We start from the raw sequence: 9,636 nt of genomic DNA, 5'->3' as shown, positions 1-9,636 counted from the left end.
GTTCCATTTTGAATTCATCTTTCTTAAACATGGGAGACCAGAATTGCACACAGTATTCGAGATGAGGTCTCATCAGTGCCTTGTATAATGTACTAACAATTCTCTATCTCTACTAAAAATATCACACATGATGTGTCCTAGGACTGCATTAGCCTTTTTTATGGCTGCCACATTGATGGTTCATAGTCAATACACCCAGATCTTTCTCCTCTTCTGTCGCTTCCAACTGATAATCCCAAGTTTATAGCAAAAATTCTTGTTGTTAGTCCCTAATTGCATGACCTTGCACTTTTGCACATTACATTTCATCCAATTTCTGTTACTCCAGTTTACAAAGTAATCCAGATTTTTTTTGTATGATACTCCGGCCTTCCTCCGTATTGGCTCTACCTCCTAACTTTGTGCCATCCACTCTCACTTTTTGTGCCAAGGTAAGTAATAATGTACTTTGTATCACATACTTACTACAGAAAGGGTTGCATATACTCAACTGAAGATTTGTTTGCTACACTTAGTGGGGGACACTAAGTAAATAAGATTTGCTCAGTGCATACCTACAAATTGAGATTGATCTGGCTTCTCTTAAATATCTCACAATCAGCACAAAAAGGTCTATTACAAACAGGTTGTCTTTTGGTATCATATTGGCACCTTCCCTTTTCCAGAAACCCATAGTTGAGATCCTGAGGGAACTGAACAGAATGCAATGCTGTTTGGATTGTTCCCAAGACAGATCCCGAAGGAATTCCACTGGAATTCCTTCCCTCCAGCCTGACAGTTCACCTTTCAATATGACCCATTGTAGTTGCATCTTTAGTCTGTTCCTTATTCAACTTTCAGTTATCATATTAATTCCCATCTTCTCCAATTTAACAAATAATGTCCTATGTGGAACTGTATCATATGCCTTACAGAAGATGCAATCTATGTGGATTTCAGGATTTTGTTTGTCTAAAAAAATCAGCTATCCTCTCAAAGAAGGAGATCAGGTTTTTCTAGCACTATCGACCTTTTGTAAAACTACATTATACTTTATCCCAATTACCATTTATCTCTATGTCCTTAACTACTTTCTCTTTCAAAATTTGTTCCAAGACCTTTCATACAATTGAGGTCAAACTAACAGGCCTGAAGTTACCTGGATCACCATTTCTCTCCTTTCCTTAAAAAGAGAAACTACATTAGCAATTCTCCAGTCATAGAGTATGACCTCCAACTGTACAGATTTATTAAAAATCCTTTCTATTGGCCTTACAATTTCATGTGCCAGTTCCTTTAATATTCTTGGATGGAGATTATCCCCGCTTCCCATTTAGTCCTATTAAGCAGTTTGAGTTTGACTTCCACATTTGATGTGTTAATTTCTACCCCATATCCTTGTTCCTATTAGCCACCCTGCCACTACCCTTAAGCTCTTCATTATCCTCATTAAAACGGAGGCAAAGTATTTGTTTAGGTATTGGACCAGGCCTAAATAATCTTTAATCTCCACCACATACTCAATGCTTAGCTGTCCCATTTCTTATTATTATTGTGGCTCCTGGCACAACGTGAGCCAGCCAGCTAGAGAGGGGAAATTGACAAACAAAGGTAGAAGAAAGGATAAGGGTCCTGCAATGACAAATAGCCATATTATTGACCATGTGCAATCAGGTAGGCAAGCAGCCTTTGCTTTCACTGAGGATCTGTAGCCAGCAGAGGGAGCCCACGTACAGCCAAAGGAAGAACTCTGCAGTAGGCAGTATAAGCACACAGCCAGGAGAGGGCAATAAGGCACAGGTAGTTCACTGTTTAAAAAAAAAAAAGAGAGGGGCAGGGGGAATTTCCTCTGGCAAAGAAGACATCCAGAACATGTGAAATCCAAGAGGAGAGCAGTAAAATAGCCACTTTTGTGTCAGTGAATTCAACAAAAATTGTGAATCAGGTGGTGTACCTCAAACACTTTGAACGATTTTTAACCTGCAATACCATTCCAGATGGACAGAGAGTTTCATTCTGTCTGACAGTGATGGGTTCAGAGGCTATGTCATCTCTTTTCTCCAGCTATTCCCAAAGCTGTGATATATACTGCAATTACTGCAGCAATGATTTTTCTCCTACCTCACTGATAATAGCTGAACAATCATAGTTCCATCAGCAACACCAGGGAAGAAGATATTTGAGAGCAAAATTTGTTGCTACTCTAAGGAAGTTTTCAGAGCATTGTCAGTTTGGACAAACAATAAGTAATGCCCCATGTGACCAGTTAGTCTTTGGATTACTCGATTCAAATTTGAAAAAAAGTTGTTGACTGTATCAGAGGTTACATTCAAGGCTGTTGAAGTAACAGATGCAATGGTAACTGCAGAAAATGATTCTCTGGAATTTAGTGTGAGTTCAGAAGTACATCTCGTGAATCGATGGGACAGAGGAATTTCTGTGTGACCGTTGTGCGCAAACTACCCACATTGAGAAGGAATGCTGGGCATGCCAAGTTACTTGCAGAAAGTTCCAGAAGAAAGGGCCTGTCACACAGTTCAGAGACCAACAACAGAGAGTAGCTGTCCATCCAAGTATACACCTCTGAAGACTGAAACTATGAAAGGAAGGAAGTTGGGAATTCATGATGTAGAAAAAGACCAGAGCCCTAGTGACACTGACCAAGACCTAGCACTGAATATGTTATTGAAAACTGGAGTCAGAGATGGCATCTGGGTCACAGCTTTGATTGAAGGAGTTCCCATATGAATGGAGCTTGATACTGCAGCAACTATTTCATTGATTTCTCCATCGACCTATCACCAGATTTTCTCCCAAGCTCCTCTGCAAGAAACTTCCATGGTTGTGAAAAGTTATACCAGAGAAAAGTTGATCCCAAGGGTCATACTCCTTGTGAAATTTCAACTAGATGGAGAATTAGCTGTTTTTGTAATGGAAAGAAAATGTCCACAATTATTTGGCAGATCTTGACTTGAAAAGCTAAAGGTGAGTTGGACCAAGATCAAGGAGATCATGAAAGCACCTTGAAATCTTTAAGAAATATTAAACAGATGCTCCAAAGTTTTTGAAAAATAACTTGGACAGATAAGTAATGTGTAAGCCCCATTTTTTTCCGTTTAAACCAATTTTTTACTGAAAAATTCCCAGATTTTATAAAAAGTTTTATTAAGTTTTTTCTGATTTTCACCCTACTGTTTTGTTATTCAAATACATAAAAATAATTTGTTTTATTAGGAAAATAAACTCAATTGCATGAGATATATATATTACAATCATACATTAATGTTCTGTGTATAGACAAAGCTAACTGTTCAAGTAAGGCAATGTATTAGTCTAGAAGATACACACAATAAACAGGCACACACTCAAGTTCTGAAGCACGTGCACATCTGAACATACTGATGAATCTTACACTCACCATACACACATTTCAAGCTGTTAGCAGATAACATTTTAAAGATTTGACACACCAAAATGCGAAGAAAATGAAAATGTATATCAGAATATGTTTCTAATCACAAAAATGTATTCAAAAAATTTAAATAACAATAATAAGAGAAAGGATGAAGTTGAATTTATGAACTGCAAATATAGCAGCCCAATTATTAAATGTAAATATGTATATGCTAATACTTCTAAGTCTACCATAGTAAACTTTTATTCAAATGAAAAGGTTTATTTGGGGATTAGAGATATATTGTTTTCTTAAACTCAGCAGTGGCATTGTGTTTTGAGTTCTGTACCAAACCATGTTGATGAATGGAAATCAAAGCATTAATCTACTAAATATTTCCCCCCCTGTCTTTAGGATCATAGAATATCAGGGTTGGAAGGGACTTCAAGAGGTCATCTAGTCCAACTCCATGCTCAAAGCAGGACCAATCCCCTGACAGATTTTTGCCCCAGATCCCTAAATGGTCCCATCAAGGATTGGGCTCATAGCCCCAGGTTTAGCAGGCCAATGCTCAAACCACTGAGTTATCCCTCTCCTCAAACTGCCACCAAAATAAACCCTGCTATTTACCCAGAACAATTATTAATCTCTTACACTGATTTTCACCTGTTTTTGTTGCTGTGGTAATAAACACTGATAAATTCCCTAGAAAAATTAAATAAAAAAAAATTAAAATGTGTCAGTGAAGCTTATTGTTAAGTCTAACAGACAGCCAAAATATTGCAACCTTAGTGTGATGAAGTTGGGGAATTTTGTAGTCTTTTACATGAATAGTATGTGAGCTCCTCAGTTTCCCTGTGTGCTGCATTTTTAACAAGGTAGTAGGAGAGGGATTGTTGTTGCAGAGGACTAAGTATTACCTCGCCTAGCAGCCAGAACCCCTGAACAACAGCCTGGAGATGGGGAACCCTAATAACTGGTGACCTGGAGACTAAGAGGCCCACCCCAGCTTGGCAGTCAGCCCGTTCTGTCCAGTGGGAGGACAATAGGCTGAGGAGAGAGGACCCCGGTGACCTGACCAACCAGTTGCAGCCAAAGGGGAACAAAGGACTCAAGAGAGAGGGCCCCAGCGACCTGTTTACCTGAGATGGTAGACAAAGGGCATGGGAGGAGCTGTTGGAGATGATGATATCGGAAGCCTAGCTGGAAAGTGTAGGGATTCAAGACTGGAGGGAGAAAGCAGGCTGAGCCTACCTGGATGCAGAGAGACCTAGATGTACTGTGCTGAGGGAGGACAGTCCTGAAAGTTTCCTGTGCTGTGTTCAGATGCTCGATAAACCCTCCTGTTTTATGCTGGCTGAAAGTCACTCCGATCTAGAGATCAGGGTTGCATTATTCCCTCTGGAAGTGGAGGCCTTGGGGGTCCAGAGCGAGTGGACTCCCTGAGGGGGCCCACGGCAAGAGACAGGTGTGCTGAGAGCTCAGAGAGGTGTGGTTCCAGGAGGTGGGGGGACCTACAGCTTAGAGAGTGAACCTCCAAGAAGGGCTATTGCATAGCCCATACAGGGCCAAGAATGGGCATGACCATGAGACCATGAGTCCATGACACTTTGTGTTACGTTGTATGCTCTGAAGCTGCTGGTAGAAGCTAATTTGGGCTGTTTAGTAATTATTGGAGTTTTATCAATGGTTTCACCCAGTGAATAGACTACATTCATCATACCAGAAATCATAAAGGATGGCTCCATCCAATTTTTAGTAGATTTCAGTTATGCTGAATCCAGTTATATGTGCAGACCAGTATCCATTACCTGGCACTGAAGATTTGTTTGCTACACTTAGTGGGGGACACTAAGTAAATAAGATTTGCTCAGTGCATACCTACAAATTGAGATTGATCTGGCTTCTCTTAAATATCTCACAATCAGCACAAAAAGGTCTATTACAAACAGGTTGTCTTTTGGTATCATATTGGCACCTTCCCTTTTCCAGAAACCCATAGTTGAGATCCTGAGGGAACTGAACAGAATGCAATGCTATTTGGATGGCATCCTTGTAACAGAAAAGTATCTGAGGATCATCTCAAAAATTTGGATGCTGATTTGGAAGACCATGTATTGAGAGTATTTTGAGATAAGTGTTTGTTTTTCAATCCTTCAACTGAATACTTTGGACGTGTAATTGACGCCACTGGTCTAAGGAAATCACTGTAGAAAGAGAAGGTGGTTCTTCAAATGCCACTGATAAATAATGTGTCACAGTTGCATTCATTTTTAGGACTGCTTAATTAATATGGTAAAGTTCTGCCTAATCAGGTGACAGTATTGATACCTTTATATGAACTCTTTCAAACAAAGAAAAAATAGAAATGAACTAAGGAGTGTGATTGTTCATTTAAGGAAGCAAGGAAACTGTCAACATCATTCAAAGATTTCTTACACTTTGACGCTTTGCCACCATTGCAATTGGCTTGTAATGCTTCATCATATCAGGTGTATGTGCAATTTTCTCACATTTTTCCTTATGGCATGTGGAAACCAATTGCCTTCACTTCATGAACACTCATTACACCTGACAAGAACTATATGCAAATACAGCAACATGCTCTCAGTATTATTTTCAGAATTCAGAAATTCCATACCTATTGATATGGTAGATATTTTACCTTGCTGACAGATTATTTCCCAGTAGGTTCAATTATAGGACCGAAATATAGATTTCTGTCATTAGCTCCTGCTTGTGTGGGATGTTAGACATTTGCAACTTTGCAAGGGGGGCGGCAGGAAGTGGCGGCCAGTGTATCCCTCAGCCTGCGCTGCTTCCCACCGCCCCCATTGGCCTGCAGTGGCAAACCGTGGCCAGTGGGAGCTGTGATTGACTGAACCTGCAGACATGTCAGGTAAACAAACCGGCCCAGCCCACCAGGGTGCTTACCCTGGTGAGCCACGTGCCAGACTTTGGTAGTAGATCCAGCTGATTCCATACCAAATCCGGTTAATCCTTTATCACTGACTGTTCCTGTTATTCAGGACATTGTCACACCATCATCACCTCATTATCCCAAGCGAGTGTCAAAACTAATTCTGCACCTGAATTTATAAATTTATAAATTGGTTAGTTAGTGAGTTGCTATTCCAGGACAGAAAAATACCTTGCAATGTAAGAGTCTGAGTCACTGCACCCACAACTTTTAGTTAGGTTATATAGTGTTTCATGTTAGCCATGTAAACAATAATGTGTATATATTTGGGAAGTGGAGGAATGTGATGTCCTGTCCCTTTAAATATGTGAGCACTCCCCTCTCCCCAGTGCAACACCTCCCTTTTGTGTTGCCTTCAGTTTTTCTGCCTGAACAATAAAGAAAGAACAGCAATCTCCTTCTCTGCTGGGCCCAAATAGAACAATCTCCAAATTAAGGCAATTGTGTGTCCCACTGTAACCATCTAAGAATCCAGTCCTCTGTTATCCAAATAAGAATGGTGATCCAGTAAGTCTTCTGTCATTAACAGATGGTTAAGGGTTAATGTCTCTTTTACCTGTAAAGGGTTAAGAAGCTCAGTAAACCTGGGTGACACCTGACCAGAGGACCAATGGGGGGACAAGATACTTTCAAATCATGGTGGAGGGAAGTCTTTGTTTCTTCTCTTTGTTTTGGGAGTTGTTCGCTCTTGGGACTAAGAGGGACCAGACGTCAATCCAGGCTCTCCAAATCTTTCTGAATCAGTCTTTCATGTTTCAAACTTGTAAGTAACAGCCAGGCAAGGCATGTTAGTCTTATTTTTGTTTTCTCAACTTGTAAATGTTCCTTTTTGCTGAGACCATTTTACATCTGTTTGCTGTAACTTTGAACCTAAGGCTAGAGGGGGTTCCTCTGGGCTATATGAATCTGATTACCCTGTAAAGTATTTTCCACCCTGATTTTACTGATATGATTTTTAACCTTTCTTTCTTTAATTAAAAGCTTTCTTTTTAAGAAACTGATTGATTTTTCCTTGTTTTAAGATCCAAGGGGATTGGATCCGGACTCACCAGGAATTGGTGGGGGAAAAAAGGGGGGGATCGTTAAATTCCCCTTGTGTTAAGATCCAAGGGGTTGAATCGGTGTTCACCAGGAACTTGGTGAAAAATCCTCTCAAGGTTGCCCAGGTAGGGGAAGGTTTTGGGGGTACAGAAATTGTTCCAGACACTGAAATTTCTGGATGGTGGCAGTGTTACCAGGTCTAAGCTAGTAATTAAGCTTAGAAGTGTCCATGCAGGTCCCCACATCTGCACCCTAAAGTTCAGCGTGGGGGATGAACTTTGACACAATTGTGTGTCCCACTGTAACCATCTAAGAATCCAACCCTCTGTTATTCTAATAAGAATGGTGATCCAGTAAGGCTTCATTACTGGCAATCCAGCTAGGTGAAGTAAACTAAGGGAGGGTAGTGGATAATGCTGGGTAGAAGGCCAGCAAGACACTGCCCAGCACTGATCATGACACATTGGGCTGATGACACTTTGATTCTCCACCTCCTTTCAGAAATATACAGCACCTTGCAATATTGAGCCCTAGATCAGATGTAGAGTAAAATGTTTGAAAGCCCACAATTTTACTAATGGACAATGTATTACTTATACATAACATACCAGAGGAAGGTTGAATGATAGAAGATTATGGGATCACCATATCTTTAAGATTAATAGCAATTTTTTTGCAGAAAGGAATTGAAAAAAATATTTTCTGCATTATACAGTAACATGATGAGGGCATATATCTGTTCTTTAAAAAAAAGAAAGAGGAAAAAAAGTATTTAACTTAGATAAAACAGCCAGCAGCAATATCTTCCAATAAGACATATGCTTGAAGAGATAACAAACCTGAAATGCAACAATATCCCCCTAAAACCTTCCTGACTTCACTAAAAACATCAGCCAATTAAAAGCAAAAGCTCAGCCTTAGCCATCTACAAATATTTCTTCATCAACAAATATTTTTCACTTTGAGGAAATTTAGTATAGATAAGCTAATACATTCATGGAATTAACATTAAAATTTAAATATAGCCAGTTAGCCCTGGAAAAAAGTGTGTGTGTGTTAAAAAATAAATAAATAAAGAGATAAATAAATAAAATACCAGATTAGAGCAAATTGTTATATGCAAGAGAAAAATCCTGGTTTCAAGAATGTTTTAAAACAGTCATGTTAGAAATAAGAAAGGAGTACAGTCTGCCAGCCCTCAAGCACACGTGTAGTCCTTGTTGATGTGACAATGAAGCCAATAGAATTACTAACATGAGTAAGCATAGGTGCCAACTATGTAGCTCCTCTCATTCCCAGCACCTCCAGCCTGCCAGTGGCCCTAACGCTACTTAAAGTCTGTGTTAAGGGCTTAGACAGGTGGTTAAATAGCTCCTGGCCCTTGGCATAGTCCTTCACAGTGGCTGATTTCTTATCTATCGATCAAATATTTCAATATCAGTATTTCTTATCTCTTGGATAAACAATGACCACAGAGACTATAAATAGTCACTGAAGTCAATATTCATTTTGGGACCAATTCCCCCTCCCAGGATGAATTATCTGCTGGTATAAACTGGTGTACATTCACCAGTTGAACCATTTTACATCAGCAGAGAATTTATCTCATTATATTCATAAGGTAAGTCACTATCTTCTCAATTATATTCAGACCTTATTGGTCTAGCATGAGTACAGGAAAACCCAATGGAAATATAAATGAGAAATGCTGGAATTTTGAGGAAAGGCAGAGTAATACAGTACATACATAATACAAATCATTACAGCTAAACTGTGTTATAGAAAAAGTAAACATGTGAATTCCTATTGAAATCTTTCAATTTTCCCAGTGTCTCCAAGATCTTTTGGTGCGGAAATCTGAGCTATTATGGAATATTAACAAAGAACAAGAGGTGGTACTTCTGAGAAAAAACCCACTGCAAAATCCCAATTCAAATAAAAGCCTAAAATCCAACATTGTCCTTGGCCTTTGTGTGGGTGGAAATGGGGCATATCTACTCTTCACTTTCATATGGAAGTTCCAGGAATGACCACGGTTCCTGAATTCAGAGGATTCAAAAAGTTTTATTCCAGTAAGTACTAGAAACTACAGGATTTGGATCAATATTTCCAGGTGTCAGGTAATTTTTATTCCTGTAAATCTTGTTTTGCACTTGATAGCTCTTTCAAGGTCAGGATTGGGTGCTCAGGTGAGCTGTGACCCTTAGTTACACTAAGGGTTCCCTGGGGAACCCTTCCCTTT

General features: G+C 39.5%; 1 long non-coding RNA gene across 1 annotated transcript; it reads left to right on the top strand.

Moving 5' to 3' along the window:
• The first annotated feature begins 3,403 nt into the window (after nt 1–3,403).
• Nucleotides 3,404–8,165, top strand: LOC115646058. Its single transcript, XR_003998918.1, has 3 exons — nt 3,404–3,486; nt 5,136–5,141; nt 8,155–8,165. It is a non-coding gene; the product is annotated as an uncharacterized LOC115646058 (long non-coding RNA).
• Nucleotides 8,166–9,636: the final 1,471 nt, after the last annotated feature.

This window comes from Gopherus evgoodei, chromosome 1 (assembly GCF_007399415.2).
Source record: "Gopherus evgoodei ecotype Sinaloan lineage chromosome 1, rGopEvg1_v1.p, whole genome shotgun sequence".
NCBI lineage: Eukaryota > Metazoa > Chordata > Testudines > Testudinidae > Gopherus > Gopherus evgoodei.
The sequence above is the reverse complement of the archived record's forward strand: the minus strand, read 5'-3'. Positions and strand labels throughout refer to the sequence as shown.